Genomic DNA, 25,919 nt, shown 5'->3' on the forward strand with positions numbered 1-25,919 from the left:
TACAATTTTGGACCTAATTTTATTTTTACCCTAAACCGGAAAGTCCCACGTCTTTGAGTCTGAGGGAAGCTAAAAATATCTATGTGGTAGTGCCGTACTTAAAAGGACAAGTCAGTTCCATTAGGGAATATCTATTTGGTCGATCAATTTGATATGCGTTTACACAGAACACTCACTTATATTTTATTTTACGTAATCGTTTCATTAGCTTTGAGAACTAGGAAGCGTGACCTTGGTTACGATGTTCTACCATTGACTGGTAAGTCAGGTGCAGGTACCCAGTAAGCGGGACGCTACTCCACAACGTAAGCATCAGGAGACCAAAGCCAACGAAAGATCTTTCTGTAGTGCCATCTCTGTAATCATAGTTTCTTTTATCCATCCAATTAAAATTGTGTGAACACGCAAAGGCAGCTGAAGACAGAATGTCACCAGCATGTTACGCTCTGAGTTCTGTCAACAATGTGTAACAGCCAGTGTCTTTTAGTTATTAAATGCTATTAAAATCTTGACGATATAATTATACTCTGGCAAAGGAATGCATAAAATATGAGCTCAGTATCCATCCTACAGAAAATGCGATAAGAATAATAGTCAAAAACAGTGATCGGGCTCTTTATAAAAATCTGAACAAAATATTGTGGGTTATAAGAGAAACAAGTGAGAACATTTAGCAATCAGTTACGCAAATCAACAAAAAGTTAATAATTACTGCACCAAGAGCTCTGTTTGTTATCATGGAATAAGATGTTGGCTTAACTTACATTTACCACACAGCAATAAATATAAAACTCAAGAGATAATTTTCTTCCAATAAATAGATCTGTGCAGTAAGTTGCCCAGTGATATCGTATCCTCTTTCTCAGCTCAGCATCTCTCTCATTATTCAGGGATATTCAGCCAGTTTTGCACACAAGCAAATGGGAAGTTTAGGTACACAAAAAGGAAATCGAACATCGTCCTATGGTCCTGATGTCGACCGACAGTGCGTTTAGTGTTACATTATGGACTAATGTCTGTACAGTGTGCCTGATCGGTATTGATAAACGAGTAACAGTGTAGCGCTAGCTACATTTATGTCTGTACTGTGCAAATAACTGTGAAGTAAATGTCAGTTATTGGGGCTCTCTTCCGTTCCGTTCAAGTATGGATCGCTGGAAGAATGATTGTTTAAATGCCTTTGTGCATGCTGTAATTAATCTAATCCCGTTTTATCGATCACTATAGGAGGGACAGTAATGAATCCCTAGAATCATCACAGACAGTAATGTATCCCTAGAATCATCTCTGAAAATTGTTTCTAGATACTTTCTAGATACGTTTTCAAGCGTCTGCCACTTCTGTTTTGCAGTATGTTTGTGACACTCTCCCATGGACAGAATTAACTCTTGACCATTCGTGCTGCCCATCTTTGTATCCGTTCAATATCCCCTGATCGTACACTTGAGCAACATTTTAGTTTGGGTCGCACGAGTGTTTTGTGTGCAGTCTACTTTGAGGCGTTTCCTGTGCTGTATACGCTGTACACTAATTGCTTTTCACTTGCATTCCACCAGTGAACCAGAACCTACCACCTACTTTACCTACCACAGAGACTACTTGACAGTATCATTCATATCCCTACAGTTTATTATATTCATACATTTGTATGAGTTCGCCGATTTCAACCATGACTCATTGATATTAGAGTCGCAGAATACTGAATCTCTTCGTCCCCATGAAGCCCACAATTTTACATTTCTAAATATTTAAATCCATTTGCCAGTCTTTGCACCACTTTGAAATTTTATCATTGCCTGACTGAATATTTGTTCAGATTCCTCCAGGCATTGCTTCATTGTAGGTAACTGCCCCGTCTGGAAAAGTCTGAGATAACTACCAATATTGTCCACAATGTATTTAATATACAACATTAACAGCAAGGGTCCCAACAGACTTCCTCATGGTACACCTGAAGCTACTTCTACATATGTCGATGACTCTCCATGAAAATTACTTGCTGTCGTCCCTAGCAAAAATGTGGTAACATGTATCGATATCACTCCATCGGCGTCTTTAAGCTGGCAACGGAACTACACGTTTCCGTCAGACGCCGATAGTGGTCGTGCGGGATTTAGCAAAGCCTTCTAGACACAAGGCCTACGCACAGCGGCCATATTGGCACGTGACGTCACAAACTGTTGCCCATCTTATCTTCAGCCGGAAGTCCCGTTGGCGTGTACGTTGTATTGAAAGTGTGTGACACGTGAAAGTGATATATATATTTAATACAGTATTCGTCTACGTTTCTTCGATGTATGGGATACAACTGCTGCGTTTCCTTTTCCAGGGAAATTATAAATCCCAAAAAGGCATGAAAGCGCGCATGTCTCGATTTCCCAAATGTGTGAAGTTGAGAAATCGCTGGATTGCAGCTATTCTCAGACAGGAATTTGTGTCTACGCATCATTCAAGGGTAGGTAAATCAAAAAAAAAAAAATTAGCGTGTTATTTGCTTCCATTGCATCACATTTGCCAACTGTTTTTAAAGGCAGTTATGTATCATGTACCAGTATGATTTGTTTCTTAATTCTAGACCATTGCTGCGAGGTTAATACGAATCTGGCCGTGAAATGTCTCTCATATTTGCAACTATTGTCACACAGAATAGTTATATCAATTAGTATGACTCGAAAATGTTTAGTATTCCTTATCATTCCTACCAGATTATTGAGTTTCCAGTAATTTTATTTGGAAGAGCTACAGAATTATTTTGTTCAGTTTTACATAGACAGCTATTCGGAAATTTCAATTAGAGTTAACTACTTTAGAAAATTGCTTTAATGAATTCAGTGTTCAACAGATTAAGCAGTATAGAAAGCAGAATTTCGAGGCAAGTGCATTACGATTAAATTAACAACACTCTGTGACACGTAATTCAATCAAGGATATAGGAGAAACAGTCTTTTCATATTTAAGTTCTAAAGTTCTGGAGAAACAGGGAAATAAAATATTTTTTCGGGTTTTTTGATTTATTAAACATTATGTTAAACATTATGTTTCGTGTGAGGTCAGCAAATTTTGAAGTGGAGAGGAAAATTTACGAAAATAACCAAGGAAACAAATTCTTAAATTCTGTGCTTTATTTTAAACCGAAAACGTCTGCTTGTTGTTGCATATTGCCGATTTTTTACTGCTAGAAAGCGTAGCTCCTGAGGAAAAAGACAGAATTTAAAATTACAGTTTGTATTCAAGCCTATAGACGCATACTTAAGGCAAATCGTCAAAATAATTTTACATCTTGAAATAACATAGGTCAGTTGTAGTTTTGTTCAGTTACTTTACGCAATGATAGAAATTCCCATACTTTCATTACAAGGACATGTAGAAGAGGAAAGCACGAGAATCCCTATGCAGTTTCACCTCTAAAACTCGTAAAGTTCGTATAGCTGCAGAGTGCTTAACAGGAGCGTTCCGATACAGACCCGGCCATCAGTATGTGACGTCACAAGTGTGCGCGCAGGCCTGTAGTCTAGGTGGTGTTGGATCTAGCGGACTCAGTGGTTCGCGTCTGCTGCGCCACGCCTCCAGCGGCCCTGGACTATAAGCGCCTTCCGCCGCAGAGATATACACTGAAGCGCCAAAGGAACTGGTATAGGCATGCGTATTCAAATACAGAGATACGCAAACAGGCAGAATACGGCGCTGCGGTCGGCAACGCCTATGTAAGACAAGAAGTGCCTGGCGCAGTTCTTAGGTCGGTTACTGTTGCTACAATGGCTGGTTATCAAGATTTCAGTGAGTTTTAAAGTGGTGTTATAGTCGGCACACGAGCGATGGGACACAGCATCTCCGAGGTAGCGATGAAGTGGGATTTTCCTGTACGACCATTTCACGAGTGTGCCGTGAATATCAGGAATCCAGTAAAACATCAAATCTCCAACATCGCTGTGGCCGGAAAAAGAGGCTGTAAGAATGGAAACAACGACGACTGAAGAGAATCGTTCAACTTACAGAAGTGTAGCCCTTCAGCAAATTGCTGCAGATTTCCATGCTGGGCGATCAACAAGAGGCGAACCATTCAACGAAACGTCATCGATATGGACTTTCGGAGCCGAAGGACCACTCGTGTATCCTTAATGACTGCACGACACAAAGCTTTACGCCTCGCCTGGGCCCGTCAACACCGACATTGGACTGCTGATGACTAGAAACATGTTGCTTACTCGGGCGAGTGTCGTTTCAAATTGTGTCGAGAGGATGGACGTGTACGGGTATGCAGACAACCTCATGACTACATGGATCCTGCACGTCACCAGGGGACTGATGAAGCTGGTGGAGGCTCTGTAATGGTGTGGGGAGTGTGCAGTTCGAGTGATATAGGACCCCTGATACATCTAGATACGACTCTGTAGATTGACACGTACGTGCCTGATCACCTGCATCCATTCATGACCACCGTGCATTCCGAGGGACTTGACCAATTCCAGTAGCACAATGCGACACCCACACTCCCATAAGTTTTACCGAGTGGCTCTTCTGAGTTTAAACACTTCCGCTGGCCACCCAACTCCCCAGACATGAACATTATTGAGCAATTCTGGGATGCCTTGCAACGTACTGTTCAGAAGAAATGTCCACCCCCCTCGGACTCTTATGGATTTATGGACAACCCTGCAGAATTCATGGTGTCAATTTCCTCCAGCACTACTTCAGACGTTAGTCGTGTTGCGGCACTTCCGCGTGCTCACGGGGGCCCTACACGATATTAGGCAGGTGTACCAGTTTCTTTGGCCCTTCGGTGTAGAACGGTCACCGGCAGCCACTCAACCCACTTGCACTTGGAGCCTCTTCTCTATGACACCATCTTAGTTGACATTGTAATAGCTGGACTGTGTTTATTGCTGTATTGTTTGTACGCTTCGGGAAATACAATTTAAGTAAACCCTATATGTGTTGTGTTAAACTGCTTGCTAATTATTTCTGCTCCTGTTCAGCTTTCTTTCAGCAACAATTGTCACACCGCTTTGTAGCCCACCTCTCCTTACGGTTGTGTACGAAGTTGTACACTATAACAAAAAAAAAACCTCGGTCTAGCCACAAATTGCTCTTGGTAACTAATACTTCTGTCAATAAGCGTTAATGTGGCACTGAGTCAAATGATTTTTGGAAGTCGAGGAATACTGAATCTACCTGACTGCCTGCGTCCGTGGCTTTGAGTACGTCAAGTGAGGAAAGGGTGAACTGAGTTTCATTTATTTATGTTTTCGGAATCCATGCTGGTTTTAAATAACCTCTTCGCAGGAGTGCGAAATGCTGAACCAAATGGAATTTTTCTGTTGTAAGCAGACTGGTCTTGTGTTCGGGTGGATGGAGGTTTCAGTCTCCATCCGGGCGCCTTGATTTAGGTTTTCTGTGGTTTCTGCAAATTATACAGGGAAATGATGGGATGTTTTGTGCTGTAAGGCGCCGGCCGTGGTGGCTGAGCGGTTCTAGGAGCTACAGTCTGAAACCGCGCCACCGCTACGGCCGCAGGTTCAAATCCTGCCTCGGGCATTGATGTGTGTGATGTCCTTAGGTTAGTTAGGTTTAAGTAGTTCGAAGTTCTAGGTGAGTGATAACCTCAGAAGTTAAGTCCCATAGTGTTCAGAGCTACTTTTTTCCCTGTAAAGCCAAGGCCGACCACATGTCCTATCCTTGTCAAACTAGATCTGCAAGTATGTAAATACCTGTATATGTGAGTTTTATTTCCTTTTTAAATCGTAATACCGGAACATGTCGAGTATCCATGTGAAAGAGACCCGTCTAAAAGTCAGCCAGAAATGAACTCTTTTCACAGTTGGAGTTCTTTCTGGTCATCAAACTTTAACTAAGCTTAAATCGCCGGATCCTAGCGTCCGAGGAAAATTGCAGTTCACAAGAAAGTAAGCGAAGTACAAGGAACTAACTCTTGAATTCCACAAGTTCAGCGTATATCAGAGGATGCAGTCAGAGACAGTTGATAATAATGTGAATTATTTCACAGTAGCATAGTTATCCTGAGGAAATGTTTCCGAGTCTACCATCTGTACTCTATCACCGAGTCTATCACTGCTGACAGGCATACTCCCATGGTAGTACTGCAGGGCGAGAAGACCAACTTCAGCAGCGGAACGGAGCAATTCGCAACCATAGCCCAACGGCAGTGACAGTGAGAAGACGATGGCTTAACGTATCTCGTGATGATCTGTTTGAAATGGCTCCCAGACAAGAACCGACTTCTGCCTGGTCTGTGGCCTGTCATACTGCCAGTAGTTCCCCAGATGGCCATTAGTCATGGGGCAAAGTTACCGAAACTTCCGATGTCCGTGGTCGCTGTGATACATACGAATTCGACCGCCAGTGGCAAAGATATTCGACGAATGAATAAAACTAATACTAGTAACACGTTATGCATCAATATGTAAAGTGGTCACAGACCGTCATCAAGCAGCTGGCCAATGACGTCAACTGCCGATCCCGAGGTTCGTCAGAGCCAATTTCAGAGAAGAAGAGATAAGATTTTGGTTCAAGCAGCAGCATCTGTGCGTGGCTACCGTATGAAATGCGTTGTTAAGGGGCCGCTCTGGGTTTCAGGACGCCAGGGTCTGGCAGCGGCGCCAGCGACTGAGGGCTCATCCTGCAGAAATAGAAAGTTGCCCACGTCGGGCCGAAAGCAGCTCTTTATGAGTCACATTTCCATTAACACTCGGCCGGCCAACTGAGAATAGGTGGTCGCGTACTAATTGTCCCCTCCCCGTCTCCGCCCACCTGTTGGCGACCCGTGACTCACGTTACCGAGCGGCTCTTTTTTGTGGTCCAAGATTGATGAGGCGTGGAGTCCCGCGCCCGCACACGTGTCACTGATTGAAGGAAGACGCAGCAGAAAACAGCTGACGCCTCCTCACTCCCTTTTCCTTAATCTACGGTAACGAGCAGCACGCCTACTGCTAAAAGACCTCTGAATATTTATTCTGGGCACAAAGACGTCGACCAGACTCTTCTCCACAACTCATTAGCGGTCGCAGCGTAGAAGCATCCTCCCTTTCCTAACTGCTAGCCTGCCCTTCCGAGGAAATCACGTGGGTTTTTCGCCTCTAACGACAACATTTATTCCCGAGAAAGCAGCTGTAAAAATTCTCTAGGGTAAAAAATTAGACAGCGTTTCGCAGAGGCTCGCATATCTTGTGACAGCGTAATGCAATGAAACACACAATTGAAGAGGTGGCCACTCGAAGTACTATTTTAACCTTGGAAATGTTTAAGAGTTCCTAACAAGTTGTGTTTCCTGAAATATTATTGCAGAAGAAAGCGAGATAAGACCGAGCAGTGGGTTGAAACGAGGTACCATGTTTCTGACGTCATTATTTATGCCAGCAGGTGGAAAGATGCAGAATTACACTCCAGTAGTCAAGAAGAAGGAGCAACCTTATTGGTGTGGTGTTGCTGTTCAGTTCACCGCACCTGTGAAGGTAAATTTGTTTTACGGTGTCATCTGGCAAACGTTCTTTTGTTTTAATCTGCGATAATTTCATCGTCATTAAATTTATAAAAACTCTATTTAGTCAGGAATATTAGATGAAGAGTAAGTATTTATAACTAACAAACAACAGAGATTTGGTTTAACAATAGCATGCTTTTGTTTCGTTTTTAGATCCTCTTCACTTGGGGTAAGACCGGGTACGCTGAGTCGGCCAAAATCAGAAATGAAAATTAAAGGAAAGGAAACAAATACATCAGAAAATGGTATCAAGGAAGAGAAAGTTGTTTTTTGGAGACTCGAAAAAGCAGAAAAAGACATCCCCAAATCAAATCATCAACAAGACACCCTTGCAAGGAACTGACATAAAAAGTATTGTCGTTAAAAAATTCTCAGACCTTCGACAATGCTTGTATGAATGAAGAGGATAAAAACAAATTAGACGTCAGCTGCTTCTGTCGTATTTTGAAATGCAGAAGAGGGGGAAAATTGGTTTGAGTGGGGTCTTTGCTGGACCCTCGAAAGCTGCACTGGAGCAGATGATGAGGATTCTTATTTTACATGTGAATTTTGTGAGTAATGTTGCTAGTTAAATTATATTTCAATTAACATTTCCGCTGCTTTCCTACTGAAAATCTTGTTTTTCTGTATTCCTATAGATCTTACCGCTAATACCAGGTGGTTTCACTTTTTCTACAAAAGAACCTCTCATTAAAACAGTAATGTAGCTATCACTCGTCGTGAATAATGTATTGTACTCAATTAAACAATGATTACTTTTGCTAAATCTGACCATCTCTAGGTTAAATGATTTAACTCCAAAGAGCCTAAGAGTGTTACCTGCCCGATCTTACCCCAATTTCCCCTATCACTGAAAAAGTATACATATTTGTATAAATTTTCGTTAAGTGCTTGTTTGCTTGTTTTCACGACCATAAGCACCTGTGGAAAACTGGAATCAAAGAAATTTTTAACATATATTTACACCATTCAGTTGTCTGGCATTCATTCCACTGCAATGTGTGCTCTATTGCAAAATTCTCGTCCAATAACGAATATTGCAAAATTATTTTCACCAGTTATTTCATCCTTAAACAATATAATTTTGTTATACTGAAATCCGAAATATTCCTTTTTGATAAAATCTTGTGGGGTGATTAGCCGAGTGGTGGCGTCGTCTTGTCGCAACGTTTCAACGAGTTTCATACCAATCATCTTCAGGATACGAAACTCATTGCATTCGGGAGGACGACGGTTCAATCCCGCGTCCGGCCATCCTGATTTAGGTTTTCCGTGATTTCCCTAAATCGCTCCAGGCAAATGCCGGGATGGTTCCTTTGAAAGGGCACGGCCGACTTCCTTCCTCTTCCTTCCCTAATCCGATGAGACCGATGACCTCGCTGTCTGGTCTCCTCCCCAAAAACAACCCAACAACCCAACCCGAAACTCATTGGAAAGTTGCGAGAAGATGACACCACCACCTAGCTGATCACTCGAGAAGATTATGTCATTGGAATACGCCGAGGAAAAAATGCCATCCCATATGTTCCTATTTCTGTCAGTAGAGGAGAGAGTTGTACCTGGCGCATACTGTATCTAGGAACACATTATCTTTCCTGGCCCTTGTTTAAATTTAGTGACTGATTTTAGAATTACAAGAGGAATGTGCACTAGAAACCACCGTAATCAGTTTCCGGCATTTTCTACTGTTTTTATTGATGTGAGGAGTGATGTGTTTCCTGAAGGGTTTGTAAATATTACGAGTTCTACCTTTTTATGTGATGCATTACATGTTTCAGCTATTAGGAGGATATTGTTAATTCTTCGGTTACAACGTTTCATGGCGAGTAAAATTCTGTACGTTTTTAAAACTAGATCCATAACGTATGGACCGGTAAGCAATATTTCGTCCGTCGTTCGTCACCTAGTGCCTTGAAAGGGATGAAGATCTTCTACCATGGAACACTTAGTATGTGCAAATCAACAGAATTTCTTTACGTCTTAACAATTTTCCGTGTCTTAAAAATGGATATCCGTGTTAGCTACCAATGGGTTCTACTCCAACACGTTTTTATCGTTACTGATTATAATACACAATCCAGTCACATTAATGCGCCAACTGTCAAAAGTTTGATTAATCACCTTTTGCAGCGTGAGACGTGCAGGAAACGAGTCAGTGAATTTTTGGAAGGTGCCGAGATGATGCGGAGCCACGCCAATTCCAGTGCAGTGGCCAGAGGCGCTATGTTTCTTGGTAGAAGGTCCATGGTGCGAACAGGCCGATCGAAGTAAACCCACAGAATCTCGATTGAGTTTAAATCCCGGGAGTTTGGCGGCCATGAGAGTACGGAAAATTCATCCTGGTACTCTTCGAAGTACGTTGCATTTTCTTGCTGCTAGATGTTATCGTACAGAGGAAAAACATATTGCATGTAGGGATGGGCATGGTCCCCAAAGATAGATGCATACGTGTTGATCCAGTGTGCCTTCCACAATGACGAAAACATTCCCCATATCCTAATGCTCCCTTCTTCGGCCTGGATCTTCCAACTACTGTTGGAGAGTGTTTGCTGTTAACTGTTTCACGCCTTAGTTCTGCCACCTGCCGTCTGTGAGTGTTATTTCAAGCTGACGTCTAATATAGGTGGTAGTCACATTCATGTGTATAATTCACCACTCTATACCACGCTGCTTGTATGTCACTGGTCAATATGGCCGAATTTAGATTTTTCCAAAGATGACCAGAGTGGTCCCGCCACCGTTCCCTTTGTACTGCTCGTAGTCGAGTCTGAAACAGAGCATCAGTCTGTCACAGTTTTAGCTGGACCACTGCATAGTCCATGTCTAAAATGCGAATGCATGCAACACACATGGTGAAGCTAGTGAGAATACCCAGACATTTGGTGCTGGAATTCTCTCACATCACTTCCAGAGTCCTTTTCTAATGGCCACCAGAAAAAATGGTTCAAATGGCTCTGAGCACTATGGGACTTAACATCTGTGGTCATCAGTCCCCTAGAACTTAGAACTACTTAAACCTAACTAACCTAAGGACATGACACACATCCACGTACGAGGCAGGATTCGAACCTGCGACCGTAGCGGTCACGCGGTTCCAGACTGAAGCGCCTAGAACCGCACGGCCACACTGGCCGGCTGGCCACCAGAGATCACGATCAAGGGTAAGTTAATAATACTGGGTGATTACAATTAAAGTTCCTGTTTCAAAGTATTGTTAGAAAAACCGCAGCTCAGAATGGCATCAAATTTGAACGTAATATTATTGAAGAATAGGGAAACGTTATGGAAATAAAAAAATACCAAAATTTTACCACTAGATTGCCATCTGAGCGTCATGACGGAAACCGGGTCGGCTAAAAATTACAGATGAATCGCAGTACGGCGGCTATGATGAGAGTTGCACATTAAACCACCCGTTCTGTGGAATGTACATGACAGTGGATTGAACAGTTTTGGCACTGATAGTTAGTCAGCCCATCTATCACGACAAGATCGTACCACATCGGTTTTTAATTCTCCTGAGACCAAAAATCGCGTAAAAAGCAACAATGACATCGGTCGTGAGACAGGCACAAGACATGTCCAGTATGCTATCCACCGTTTTTTGCTACAAGTTGAAATCGAGAAACAGCGTGTTCCATAACAGATAGGAGTCTCAGGAGAGACGTTTATAATCGAAGTACTGAATACACCATCTTGCAGATTGCCAAATAGCAGAAGTCCCACGGGTTAAGATCAGGTGATCTGGTTGGTCAGGCTGTTGGAAACTGACGGCTGATAATTTTAGCAAGGCTGAGAATTCTAGCACTGCTGATAATTCTAGCATTTCCAAAATGTCACTGCAAAAGCTGCTTCACTGACTGCGCAATGTGCGGGGGAGGGCCATCTTGCATAAAGATGATCTTACTCAGACATCCACGCTGTTGAAGCGTTGGAATAACGCTGGTGCGCAAAGGACTCTCACTGTGTTTACTAATGACGGTACAGGTAGCAGGACCCATCTCCTCGAAAAAATATGGCCCTACGATAAATAATGCCGTCAACCTGCACCACACAGTTACCTTTGTAGAATGAAGGTTGATGGGCGGGAAAATTTTGCAATTCCGCGTATTTACATGTCCTTGGAGATGAAAATGGGCTTGGACAGTCAACAGGACGTTCCTTGGTGATTCACTGTCCACTTTCATGCGAGCAAGAAATTCTAGTGCAAACGTTTGTCTTACTGGGAGGTCAGCTTGAAGCAACTCTTGAACACAGGTAATTTTGTTTGAATAGCAATGCAGGATGTTTCGTAGAATTTTATGCAACTTCTCAAATGGATGTCCAAAGTTCAGGCAATTAACAATGCACTGCATGTCTCCACACCTCTCTTTTACCGCCCTTGCGTTACTGTGACAAGCCACATCTTCCACTTGGGGCCGGATCAGTGGTTTTCCCTCGCTCTGTTACACTGCAAATCAAAAGAACCTGTTTTTTCTTTAATTTCGTAGTTTTTTCCTTCAGACCTTTGGCAGACATCGGACCATCGCCTTTTTTCATACCATTCAGCGTCTGGAACTCTGCAGTGCTATTGGTGCAAAGTTAAAAGAGCTTTACCAGCAACGCACGATCCTGCATTGAGACCGTCAGACTGAGAAACAGGGATGTGCCCTGCGTCTTTTATTTGCATATTCTGCGGCTTACAGCGTCACCTAGTGATAAAATTATCGTTTCTTTTCCCCATCAACTTTCCCTTTCATTTTGCGTTGGCCACGTCGACAGCTTTTGGGTTTCTCTCCCGGGCAGCAGCAACGTTGGCGCGTCTGTGTCGAAAACTTTGGCAACTCTGGTGCTTCTAGAATCCCCTCAGAACTCCAGACGCAGCTGCGTCTGCTGATGCACATCATCTCATCAGTGCATCTTCACTCTAGGGTGAATGGCAGACAGTGACCAGTTCGCGTATCTGTGAGAGGAAGGTAAGTGTGGGTACTGACGAGCAATTAGAGAGAGGCGCAAGTTATTATAGTTTGCATGAGGTATCGTAGACTAGATGTACACTATTATAAACATATATCCTTAGCATCGACGTGTCGCAGAATTATCAATAGGAATCAATCCGCAGAGATATTGTGAAACAGCTCACCCTGTCCGCCCACGACACCCAGGGCGACATAGTGTTCGGTGACTTCCGGAACGCATTCGATACAGTTACGCATTGTCACTTAGTGAACAAAACGCAAGATTACCGAGTATCAGAACAGCTTTGTGGCTCGAAAGCTTGATGTGGGTGTTCGTGACCTTCGTTAATACAATGCCAGAAGACTGCAGTGAAATCTAGAAGAACTGCAAATCTGTGTAGGGACTGGCAGTTTATCCTCAGCTACAATCAGTGTAATAATGGGCCGAAAGATCCGTTGATACTCGATTATAATATTGGCGATATAACGCTGGAAACATTAATAACCGTACAATAACTACGAAATACCGTCCGTGGTGATAGAAAGTGGAGTGACAACATGGAACTAGTTGTAGGAAAAGCAAATGCCACGCTAAAATTTACTGATGGAATCCTAACTACGTGAAAGAAGGAGGTTGTGAAACACTCATTCGACCGATTCTTAGGTATTGCTCCTTATACTGCGATCCTTAGCAAGTATGATTAATATCGGCAGTAGAGAAGATTGAAAATAGTTCGGTACATTTCGTCCCAAGATCGATTAGTAAACACGAAAGTGGTACAGATATCATTATCAAATTTCAGTAGTAAAAGCTGCAAGATAGGCGTAGTGCATCACGGAGAGGTTTACTATCCAAATTCAGAACTCTTATGTCTCAAGAAGATTATTACTTTTTTTCAGATTTATATCGTAAAACGACTCATACAGAAGTTTACCGACTGTCGATATTGCACCTTTCAAAAGTGGAGCAGGAAAACGTGAAAATTACAATGGTACTACAAGCATCCTCCACCATTCACCGTAAGGTGGTTTCCGGTGTATACAGTGAAGTGCCTAATTTTTTCACCTCAAAGTATCTTTGTTCCGTTAAATACATTTGTAATCTGCTACAACGTAGGCGGACAGTTACCAAAGGTTCATGAAAGAAACGGGAATGCTGCATCTACACTTGCCCGCGAAAGGCAAAGGTCCCATCTTCGAGTCTCGGTCCGGCACACAGGTTTAACCTGCCAGTAAGTTTCATCATAAGCAAACTCTAAAATAAGGTAAAAATGAAACATAGAAACAGTGGCCAGCCAGTCAAGAGCACAACCAAAGGATCTGAAAACCCAGAGGCAGTAAACGCAGACAACGTAGCAAACCACATCACATCAGGAAAAAGAGACAGATGGTACACACTAACATACAATAACAAAATATCACATCTTGAGAAAGCAGGGGATCCCAATAACATTCAGAACAGAAAGACCTCAGACAAGCTATTTTCTGCATGTTTTAGATTTTAAAAAACCCACTTATGATGGTTATATTTGTCACCGAAACTAGTTTGGGAAATAAATAAGTAAACAAATAACAAGGTGTTTTCATCGAGGCGGACTCAATTTGTGATATTGTTGTCATTTGTCATATAGGATGATACTTCTAGCGTAAAGTAAAAAGTAATAACACTCATTTAAATTGCAGTGTAGTAAGAATTACATGAATAATCATGATAGAAGGAATGGAAAGGAAACTTGACGCGAAAGATATAAGAAGAAAATAATGACTTCCATCCGCACACGGCGGTGCGGCAATGTAACGGCGATCGAAGAAAATCTGTGCCAGACCGAGATTTGAACCCGGTTGCTCTGCTTCTCTGAAACGGATGCCTCAATCGCCTCGGCCATCCAAACTCCGATTTAAGCACACCTAAATTCCGATGATCCCACTCACCGCACCGCAACTACCCCCTACCCAAAGCGCTGTCTGACGTTACCACTAGAATGTAAACACTCCATGGATACCCACTGAACTTAAGTTTTAAACGCGAAATACAGGTAACTAATGAAAACTAAGAAATTGAGATATGTTTAACCACAATATTAAAGAGACACCATCCTCAAATTATGAAAAAGCACTGCAGTTTATTCAAAACAACACATAGCGTTCTGCTACTTCTGGTGCTGATGTCAGAGCACTTAAGAGTGTGTGACAGACTGCCCACCACGATTGACAACTACCAACGAATAATAGTTTTATAATAAATCCCATTACAGAGACACCTAGAGAAGAAATAGTTGATGTTATCCGAAGAACTATCAACTCATTCTCTGAAAATGAACTCTTACTATGTTTTTAGAAAACACATTGTGTTCAGTTCTCAATAAAAAAAATAGGATCGTATCATCAACTGATGTACCACATGACCAGGAGTCAGTAAACAGCGCAGACTGCTTCACATTTTTGCTTGTACATATTGATGACAACGTTAACTGGAAGAATTGCATTATTGGAGCTGCTCAAACAATGCAGTTCAGCTACTTTTGCTCTTAGTATGATTGCTAGTCCTGAAAACAAAAGAATCAACCTCCTGACATATTTTGCATATTTACAATTAATAACATGTTATGGTATAATTTTCTAGGATAACTCACCAATTAGAAAAAAAGTATTGATTGCACATATGCGAGCAGGAATAATAATATGTTGTGTTCAGCCTTAACCGTCAAGTAGGTACTTCTCGGAGTCTGGTATTTTATGTACACCATCACAATCTATGTATTCACTAAAGAAATTTGACACAAATAATCCATCACAATTTGAGAGGAACTGTTATGCCCATACCTTGAAACACGTATGTATTCATTACCAGCGATGGCGAGGCATGACAGAATCTGTGACCAGAGAGTTATTTTTCGTTGCTAGTCTGCGCTTAACCGCGCGAGAGTTCAGTTGCGAGTTGCACTCAGTCTGCAGTAGTAGTCAGTCGGCAGTAGTGTGTGGCGAGTCGGCAGAGGGAGTAGACAGTTGCGAGTTGCACTCTGTCTGCAGTAGTTGTCGGTCGGCAGTAGTTGTAGCGAGTGGACGGTTGTAGTGAGCGCGCGTCGGCATGCGTCGACGGCGTGCTGTTATTCCGAATCAGGTCAGGATTGTAGTGGACGATGTGTATTATTATTGAAGATAATGAAGCAGCATTGCGTTCAGCTAATAACGTGTGTTAATTGTAATTAATCTGTTCAAGAAATGCCCCAATAATAATTTTTTATAAAGTAAATCTTTTAAAGAAAAGTAATCATTTCAACTTACAGAATTTTTCCACTTTTTAAAGAAAAAGATTCATTTCAATTTAAAGAATATTTCCTATGCATTCCCTCCAAGAATCAAAATTAAATGTAGGCCAGCATTGCACGGAGCTGTGCCGAAAAATAAGAGCAGATATAGATGCAGCTTTACTGAGGTAAGAATTTATCAGGTTTAATTATTTCACAGGGCCGAAGGTCAGCGTTGCTGCCCTTATAAGATTTATCAGGTTTAATTATTTCTGTTCAGGTGTTACATTCAGTTGATGGTTCATTATTTGATTAATATTATTGTGGGTCTAATGATCAATTATCACTCGTTAAATTTGTGGGGAGTTTACATTTGGGCCATTTTTATTCTTTAATTTTGCAAGGAGGTTACGCTTGGCTCATTTTATTATTCAGTTAATATTGACTAACATTATTGCGGGGAGGTTACACATGGCGACATCCGAACCAGGATCGTATTTCTTTGAGAATCTTCTGAGAAGTAGTCAAATATCTGCTCTTATTTACTTAAATATAATTAGCATTTGGCGCAACGCTTTTACTAACTTTGTCTCTTTCTTCCACAGCTCATCGGCAATTTGTTGCTCTTTGTTGTATTTGTGTTTGTTGCATTTTGGATTGTGTTTGTTTCATTAGTGAATAATTTTGATTTGTGTAAAAATGCCGCGAAAAACTGTTAACAGTACATCGCGATGTATAATGAATGAAATAGCCGATTCTAATAATTTGAACGATAGTTCTTGTGACACACAGTGTAATGATGACAATCCTCCGTTTACTGATAATCAGTGCGTACCGACCATTAATAATGATTTTTATCTTAACGTTGAGCAAACGAATTCAATTGTGTCCTCTGTTAATTTGACGACAATTGATGACGCGGGGCGTTCTGTTACAATGAGCGCTGCCCAGCTTAACACACCCGGTTTGCAGGATTTACGTTACGAACGGACAGATTTTTTTAATGAAAACGAACAGTGTAGTCAGAATGCGTCGGATTTATTTAATTCCGAGGTAGTGACTAACAGTGCACATCCGATTGGCAAACATTTTCAAGAATCACAGAATAACCAAATGGTTACACAAAACGTGACAATTGCAGGTACGTCATCAAACAGCACAGAGAATAGAGCCGGTAATATTGGCTTGGATCAAATTGTGGCAAGGTTGCTACAACAAATTGAAAGACAAGAGAACTATTTTAAACAACAGAGTGAAGATAACAAACAGTTTAGGGAAAATTTCAAACAACTTAATGAAAATACTGAAAATTTCAAACAACAACTTAGTGATGATTTCAAACAACAACTTAATGAAAATTCCAAACAACAGAATGAAAGACAAGACGACAACTACAAACAACTTAATGAGAAATTAGACAACAATTCCAGACAGTTGAATGAAAAATTAGATAACAATTCCAGACAGCTTAGTGAACAGATTAGAGCCGTTGCCGCGCAGTGTCATGATACTAAGGAACAATTACGTGAGGAAATTGAGACTTGTGCTAGGAAAAGTAGCGAAGAAATTAGATCTGTTGCGCAAGAATTAAGAGATATGCAAAGAACTACAACAGAATCACTTAGAGACGAAATTACTGCAGTCGGCAAACAATGCTCTGAGAAGGCAACACAATTACGCGACGAGTTTAAATTAATGACAGCAGAACTTTCGCGCACAATGGATGCAAAGATAGCCGCGAAATTCGACCAACAGAACACTCAAATTGACGAACGTTTTAATCTTCGCCTACAAAACAGTGATACGCGTTTCCGTAAATTTATACAGGAACAGAATAAAGTAAAACGACAAGTCATGGAAACAATCACCGCACAGAGACAGGATGATAAACGTAAATTGTTTGCGAAGGCAAAAACATATGTAGACAACAATATTGCTACAGCGTCAGACGAAATTAATACCATCAAACAGTTGAACACAGAATTACGTGATGAAATTTCCGATCTTAAATCGAAAACAGACACACACACAGCAGGCTTTCAGACAGTGACAGACAGACTCGAACAATTAGAAATAACACAGGATTCTGATGTCGTCAAAGCAGACGTTAAAAAATTGAGCGAAACCACACGTAAAATACAAAAACAAATTAATGCTTCTGACACTAAAAACGATGATCAGGTAAAAATACTGACTGAAAAATGTGATTAATTGGCCAGTCGTATTGATGTTATTGAAAGTAATAATGACAGCAAATCAGACGATACTGCACCGATTTTGTTTAACCAAACACCTGAATTCCAAAATTTACAGCAGACAATCAATGAGATCGATTCGTCTAATAACACATTGCATAGAAAATTGTCAAGTTTACAGCAAGAGGTAACAGAGATAAAAAATATTTCAGTTAATAACACGTCACAGCATACGGCGAATTCCGAACATTTCTCACACTCACACAGCCAGTATAATTTAGGTAATCTACAAAGAGTACGTGAGTTAGATTCCGAACAGTCCCAGTCAAATAGATTTTCATTAAATCCTGAGCCGGTTCCGACATACAGAGACGATAATTTTGATTACAAACATTTTCTATCAGTAAGAAAATTTAAGGTATTTGAAAATGACAGAGCACAGGTATACGCATTGAACTGGATAAGTCGATTTATTTTTGTACTTTCACTGCCATAACCTATAATGCAGAACTAGAATCAGCAAAGATACAGCAATTTATTTTTGAATTTTCACCGGCATTGCCTGTAACGCAAAAGCTAAAATTTATCTGCAGCGTGTAATTGACCTCAGGGGATTCATTACGCTTTAATGAGTATGTGCCGTAGCGTGCACAGGGCCCCGAGCTGTAGTAATGCTGTTTCATCTTTAGTTTTCTGCACTGCTGCCTTTTCTTCTACTATCCTTTATATCTATCAAAACAGCTCTTTAACTATTGCTCTACCTAGTATTAAGAAACGTGTAAAGAAAACCTGTTACTACAACTTATACCGAAAGTGACAACTTTTTCATTAGACGCTCCAGAAATGACAAACACGAGAACTTTAATAACAAAAAAAAATTTTTTTTAATCATCAGTATGTGTAAAATTATCAGCAGTCGCAAACACATTTTTGGTAACAATAGAGGTTTTTCACCGCAATAGCATCAAAGCCAACCGGTTAGCATACCTAACCAACAATGCAGTCTACAAGGTCAACCAAACTTTAATGTTTCGCCGCGTGCACGTATAGTCTCAGCTCTAACAAATAGTAACGCACGGCAGCAAGGAAATAACTACGTACAGAAAAAACAATATTTCATTTCCTATCGCAATGCACCGTATGGAAATGACTATCACGACATATGTAAAATTAATGAGCACAATTTTCAGCGTACATTTAATAACAGTCGATCTCATCAGCAGCAAGAACATCCGCCACAACAAATAAACATGAATGAACCAGACGGTAGGTATCATCCAGAACGTAAGACGTCAGGAAGAAATAACAGAACAGTACAAATAGTGGAACTGTCACAGCATCCTCCCGAAATTAATGACACGTCAGATGGAATTTGACTAGATACAGTACAGGTTGCATCTTCCAGTAACGCAAGCAATACTTTTGACACGCAGAATCTTGTTCACGAGAATGTTATTTGAAACATGCTTTGTTGAATGCACCACTTTTATCGCACCCAGATCTTACCAGAAATTTTTCCATTGCCACCGACAGTTCTAACACCGCTTTAGGCGTACATATTTTCCAGGATATTGAAGAAGATGGTTCTACAATAATTAAAAACATCGCATTTGCAAGTCGCATTCTGTCACCTGCTGAACGAAATTATTCTGTTACAGAACTGGAAACATTATGTGTTGTTTGGGCTTTTACGAGATTTAGGCATTTTCTTTATGGAAGACACACCACCGTTTACACAGACCATAGAGCAATGCAATTTTTACTTTCTGCTAAATTTACACACGACAGATTAAGCAGATGGAAACTTTATTTGCAGAAATTTAGTTTTTCAATTGTTAACATTCCCGGCACACAAAATGTTGTAGCAGACGCACTATCTCGTTCTCTCGGCAACAATCAACAAGACATCGCAACCAACTTCTGCAAAGCAAATTTCAGCGTCATGTACATTCAACAAGTTGCCTTTGAAAATTTCATTTCGTCGTCATTACAAGACATAGCACAAGAGCAAAGTAAAGACAACGTGTGGAAAGAAATTAAACACCTTTGGCAAGATAGGAATAATGTTACGATTAGAAACCATTACACTGTACGCAATGACATTCTGTTTCGCCGCTCTCATCCTGACAACAACAATTGGTTATTATGCATTCCTGACGAGCTAGTTAACAAATTAATCTGGCATACTCATTTAAGTTACGTGCATTACGGAGCTAGAAAATGTTTTCTTATACTGAGACAGAACTGCTATTTTGCCAACATGGAGAAACGTATTCGACGAGTTTTAGCGTCATGTAAAATCTGCCAGAAAGCTAAATCAGATACGACTTCACATATTCCTCCATTACATCCCATTGTACCCGTTAAATTGAGACATATGGCCGCTGTAGACATTTTTGGTCCGATTCCCAGAACTAATAGAGGTTTTTGCTACATCTTTGTCGCTGTTGAACTCACTTCAAAATTTGTTACCTTCACTCCGTTACGCAAAGCCACTGCTAAAACTGTTTCGAAAGCATTAGTAAAACATTTTCTATTTAATATAGGGCATGTGTTGAAAGTAATTTCTGACAATGGATCACAGTTTCGATCTGCTATATGGACACGTATGTTACGAGCTAGAAACATTTCTCCGATATATATATATCCAGGTACCATGCTTCATCGAACCCTTGTGAACGATTAATGAAAGAAATTGGTAAACTGTGTAGAATATACTGCTATAAAATACATATTGATTGGGACACACACATATACTCATTCCAGGATGTAATTAATTCCATACCAAATGAATCCACGATGCTATCTCCGTCGGTTATACTGAAAAATGTTGAACCACATAACAAAATTAAAGAATTAGTAAACTTTCCTACATCTCGTCGACTACGACACCATGAAATAATTGACATTGCGCTGAACAACATCAAACGTGCCGCAGAGCGCCGGAGAAGACAACAAAAACAAGTTTGTATACGCCGTGACTTTCACGTTGGACAGAAGATATTAGTACGTACACACTATTTATCCAACAAAATAAAAGGTAGGTGCAGTAAATTTGAACTTCTATACGCAGGTCCATATCGAAATCGCAGCATTCCTCACCCCAATGTTATACACGTCGAAACTTTGAGAACCAGAAAAACCAAAGGACACCACCACATATCGAATATTAAACCTCTTATTGAATGAAGATACTTTATGATTTAACATGCTGTAGTGCCATTTCCTAATTTTTATGACCACTTATGCAATTATATTCACATGAATACTTACTGATGATTGTCGTATTTTTCTTGGCAAGTGCCCGGCAAGGTAAGATTAGCAGGTCGCTCTTCTTGTCGTTACACATCAGACCGTGCATATTTTTCCAGATAAACTTACGTATCTTATGAATAATTATGCAATTTTGCCTAGTGACATATTCATTTTATTAAATTCTCTCCCCAGTAAAGTCTTTAATTCTCGCCTCTATTAAGTACACAACATGCAAGCTGAACACAAAGAAGGTCACATTTCTTGTTATCATTTTTTTTAGGTATGTACGATTGTTTTCATGTTTTGTTTGTATGCACTATGAAATAGTTAAGATGTAACACACACCAGTTGACTTTGACATTTTTGCCCTATGATATCTCAACATCGTGACTATTTACATTTTTTGCTGCTGCATTATGATATTCTGTGTACATTTTTGCATCTGAACACTGTCTATGTTTTTTGACATATTACGTTTTCTGTCATGGTATGCTGTATGCTCAATTATGTTACTATAAACCAGTTTTTATTTAATGGGTATATGGTTTAAATGCAAGACATTGATCTTTGTTCATCATTTTCAGAAAGAAATAACGTGTAAAGGAAATAAATTAAACAGAAATGGAATTTCACCTACGGAATAAACGAAAGAAGATGCAAAAACCTTATGAGGAAGAGTAAACGGATCGGGATTAACAAGCATTAACAAGAATATACTATACACATCGTAGAATAGCAGTCTTAACTAATTTTTTCTTTCAGAATACGAAGCGATTGATGCAGGCTGTCAGACAGAACTTCCCATCTTAGTTTTAGTGATGAAATATGCTAGGAATAAGGAATAATTGTGTAATGAATAATGAAGTGACTTTTTTTGCAGATGATAATGAATGGTGATGAATAATGATGAAGAATATGCAGCTATGAATAATGAACTTTTTCTTTACAGGTGATGATAATAATGGAGTTATGATAATATGGATAATGAAGTGATGGATAATGAAGTTTTTCTTTACAGATGAGGATGACGTTGAAGTTTATGTATTTATGCTATGTAGTTATTTAATTATTTGTTGCAGTTCGTTTTGACAGTATGTGTTATATTGCATAGTAGGATGACTGAAGGTTTTGGAAAGGACAGCTAGGGAACACACATATTTTTTATACACATTTCACTACCTGTTAATTCGAAGTTCACTACTTTTCAGCATAATATGCGTTTCTTCTTTCAGCTTAATAATCCATTTTGTATTTTTTCAGGAGAAGCTATTCATGAAATTAATGTGCTATAAGCAGTTGGTCATTAAACCTGTGTCATTCATGAATGTGATCACATATACTCTATTTGTTTCATAACCTTGCTACAGCTAACTCATGACGAATGACATTACACATCTTCATTTGCAGCAATAACTCAAAAGCAAATATTGTTATTAACTATCGATCCCAACGCAATGCATTGCTAGCACAAAAAAATGCTTTGTAACTGGCAAATGAATGCCACTGATTAATGTAATAAGATGAACTATGAGGACAATGTTTACTATAATTAGATTAATTATGCCATTTATTAACTCATTTTCAATTATGACTTCTGATGGTTTGTAATTAGGCAATGAATGTCAATGTTCTCTGTAAATGACTTCTGATGGTTTGTAATTAGACAATGAGTGCCAATGTTCTCTGTAAATGACTTCTGATGGTTTGTAATTAGTCAGTGAGTGCCAATGTTCTCTGTAAATGACTTCTGATGGTTTGCAATTAGACAATGAGTGCCAATGTTCTCTGTAAATGTCTTCTGATGGTTTGTAATTAGACAATGAGTGCCAATGTTCTCTGTAAATGACTTCTGATGGTTTATAATTAGTCAATGAGTGCCAATGTTCTCCATAAATGACTTCTGATGGTTTTTAATTAGTCAATGAATGCCAATGTTCTCTGTAAATGATTTCTGATGGTAATTAGGCAATGAATGCCAATGTTCTCTGTAAATGACTTCTGATGGTTTGTAATTAGGTAATGAGTGCCAAAGTTCTCTGTAAATGACTTCTGATGGTTTGTAATTAGGCAATGAGTGCCAATGTTCTCTGTAAATGACTCATGAACATTATTCTGTAAAACTACATACATGGTACAGAAATGGTCAATAACTGGGCAATGAGTGCCACCCATTACTAGTGTAATTCTCAATGAAGACTAGTATGTGACTTAATGTCCTTCACCTTCTAACCTAATTACCTGGAATTACTGCAATATCCGTTTGTCCTGTATATCCTCATGATCATGGAACACTATATTTGGTTTTTGCACTAATTCTACGTTGCTGTAACAGACAAGAACGTGGTGTTGACACGACATACTGTCCACCACAATGAGCGATGAGATGCTATTATGGTCCCACTGTTTGGTGTACCTAATGTACTACCAAAAGGATAACATGGAATATTACTACGGCATTTCAGTGTCTTGGCTACGCTGATTAATACTTCTGGGAAAAGAACTTTAGATTGCCTCACTTGGTGTTGTGCTTATGTAGAAAGATATGGACTTTCAGTGCAGCTGCGTGCAACCTAAAGTGCTACAACCATGACGCAATCCTTCCCTTTCCTATCCTACTTCTTGTGACATAGTGAAAAAAATCATTTTGTTATCATGATTTGTATTTATGGCCTATACATTTTTGTGATTTGTAAATATGTTCTGAACTACAGTGCATGTGCACTTTTGTCATTTGTGATTTCTACTCATTGCATATACATTTTTTGTGATTTGCTGATTTGTTCTGTACTCATCGTATATATATATTGTCATTGTCTGATATGTTCTGTACTCAGTGCATGTGCACTATATTTACTTCATGTTCTACACCTATATATCTGTATATTCTGTGAGAGTAAAGTTAGTTAGTTAAGAAAAAATTTGTTGCTTATGGCAAGTCCAAATGACTCACCATCGCTGCCAAATATTTGCCCCCCCCCCCCCCCCCCCCCCAGTGGAGGGTTATGAAACACGTATGTATTCACTACCAGCGATGGCGAGGCATGACAGAATCTGTGACCAGAGAGTTATTTATCGTTGCTAGTCTGCGCTTGACCGCGCGAGAGTTCAGTTGCGAGTTGCACTCAGTCTGCAGTAGTAGTCAGTCGGCAGTAGTGTGTGGCGAGTCGGCAGAGGGAGTAGACAGTTGCGAGTTGCACTCTGTCTGCAGTAGTAGTCGGTCGGCAGTAGTTGTAGCGAGTGGACGGTTGTAGTGAGCGCGCGTCGGCATGCGTCGACGGCGTGCTGTTATTCCGAATCAGGTCAGGATTGTAGTGGACGATGTGTATTATTATTGAAGATAATGAAGCAGCATTGCGTTCAGCTAATAACGTGTGTTAATTGTAATTAATCTGTTCAAGAAATGCCCCAATAATAATTTTTTATAAAGTAAATCTTTTAAAGAAAAGTAATCATTTCAACTTACAGAATTTTTCCACTTTTTAAAGAAAAAGATTCATTTCAATTTAAAGAATATTTCCTATGCATTCCCTCCAAGAATCAAAATTAAATGTAGGCCAGCATTGCACGGAGCTGTGCCGAAAAATAAGAGCAGATATAGATGCAGCTTTACTGAGGTAAGAATTTATCAGGTTTAATTATTTCACAGGGCCGAAGGTCAGCGTTGCTGCCCTTATAAGATTTATCAGGTTTAATTATTTCTGTTCAGGTGTTACATTCAGTTGATGGTTCATTATTTGATTAATATTATTGTGGGTCTAATGATCAATCATCACTCGTTAAATTTGTGGGGAGTTTACATTTGGGCCATTTTTATTCTTTAATTTTGCAAGGAGGTTACGCTTGGCTCATTTTATTATTAAGTTAATATTGACTAACATTATTGCGGGGAGGTTACAACCTGCAAGACTAGAGGGAAAATTGACGTTTTTCAGCCGTTATTAAAATTGTCAGTGGCTCAGAAAGAGTTCAATACGCAACAATGAAAATTTGTGATCATTTGCCCAATAACATATAAGTTTATCTCTAGACAGCTCCTTCTATTCAATCGACAAATTTTTATTTAGACATTGGTAACCTGTGGAAAAAGTGCGCTAGTTTTTAAGGAGGTGCATGGATAGGTTTACAAAATAATGTATTCATTAATGTTAACACTAATTACGTATACTTGTCCTGTAAACTGGTTCCTTTCACGTGATTTCCATAAAATAATCGTTCAAATGATCTACGAAACAAACTCTCTATTTAAGCACTGCGCACTTGACACAAAGATAGGTATTCAACCAGACTTTCAGCTGAATTGGTACGGAGTACTACTACGAGCGTTTCAGGGCAACGGCATTTCTTAACTGTTCTTATCTGAAGTACCCAGATTTCAGTGATACATGTCACAGCCTTTCTAAACAGGAACAACTACGAGAATAAAAACTGGATCTACAAATGACTCTTTGTAATAGTTACAGCATTTGGTACTACAACCGTAGTACTTCAAAACTGTTCACCCCCTTACAGAAACAGAATTTCAGGCATTTGATGGTACCGGTACTCAATGGCGGAAGTATTTATGTATGGTTTCCTTTTCTTATTATCGAAGTTCTGAAGCAACAGACGGATTCTAAAAAATGAAACCACATAATTTTTTTCTTTACAGCGTTCAAGAACTGTTCAAAAAAGATATACAGCTGGTTTTGGAAGAGAAACTTTTGATTAAAAGAAGTGGAAAATAAGCTACGACGACCAAGGCCGCTGACTCAGCGCGTATTACACTACGTTATGCATACTAACTATG

The sequence above is a fragment of the Schistocerca serialis genome, chromosome 3 (genome assembly GCF_023864345.2).
Source record: "Schistocerca serialis cubense isolate TAMUIC-IGC-003099 chromosome 3, iqSchSeri2.2, whole genome shotgun sequence".
Taxonomy (NCBI): Eukaryota; Metazoa; Arthropoda; class Insecta; order Orthoptera; family Acrididae; genus Schistocerca; species Schistocerca serialis.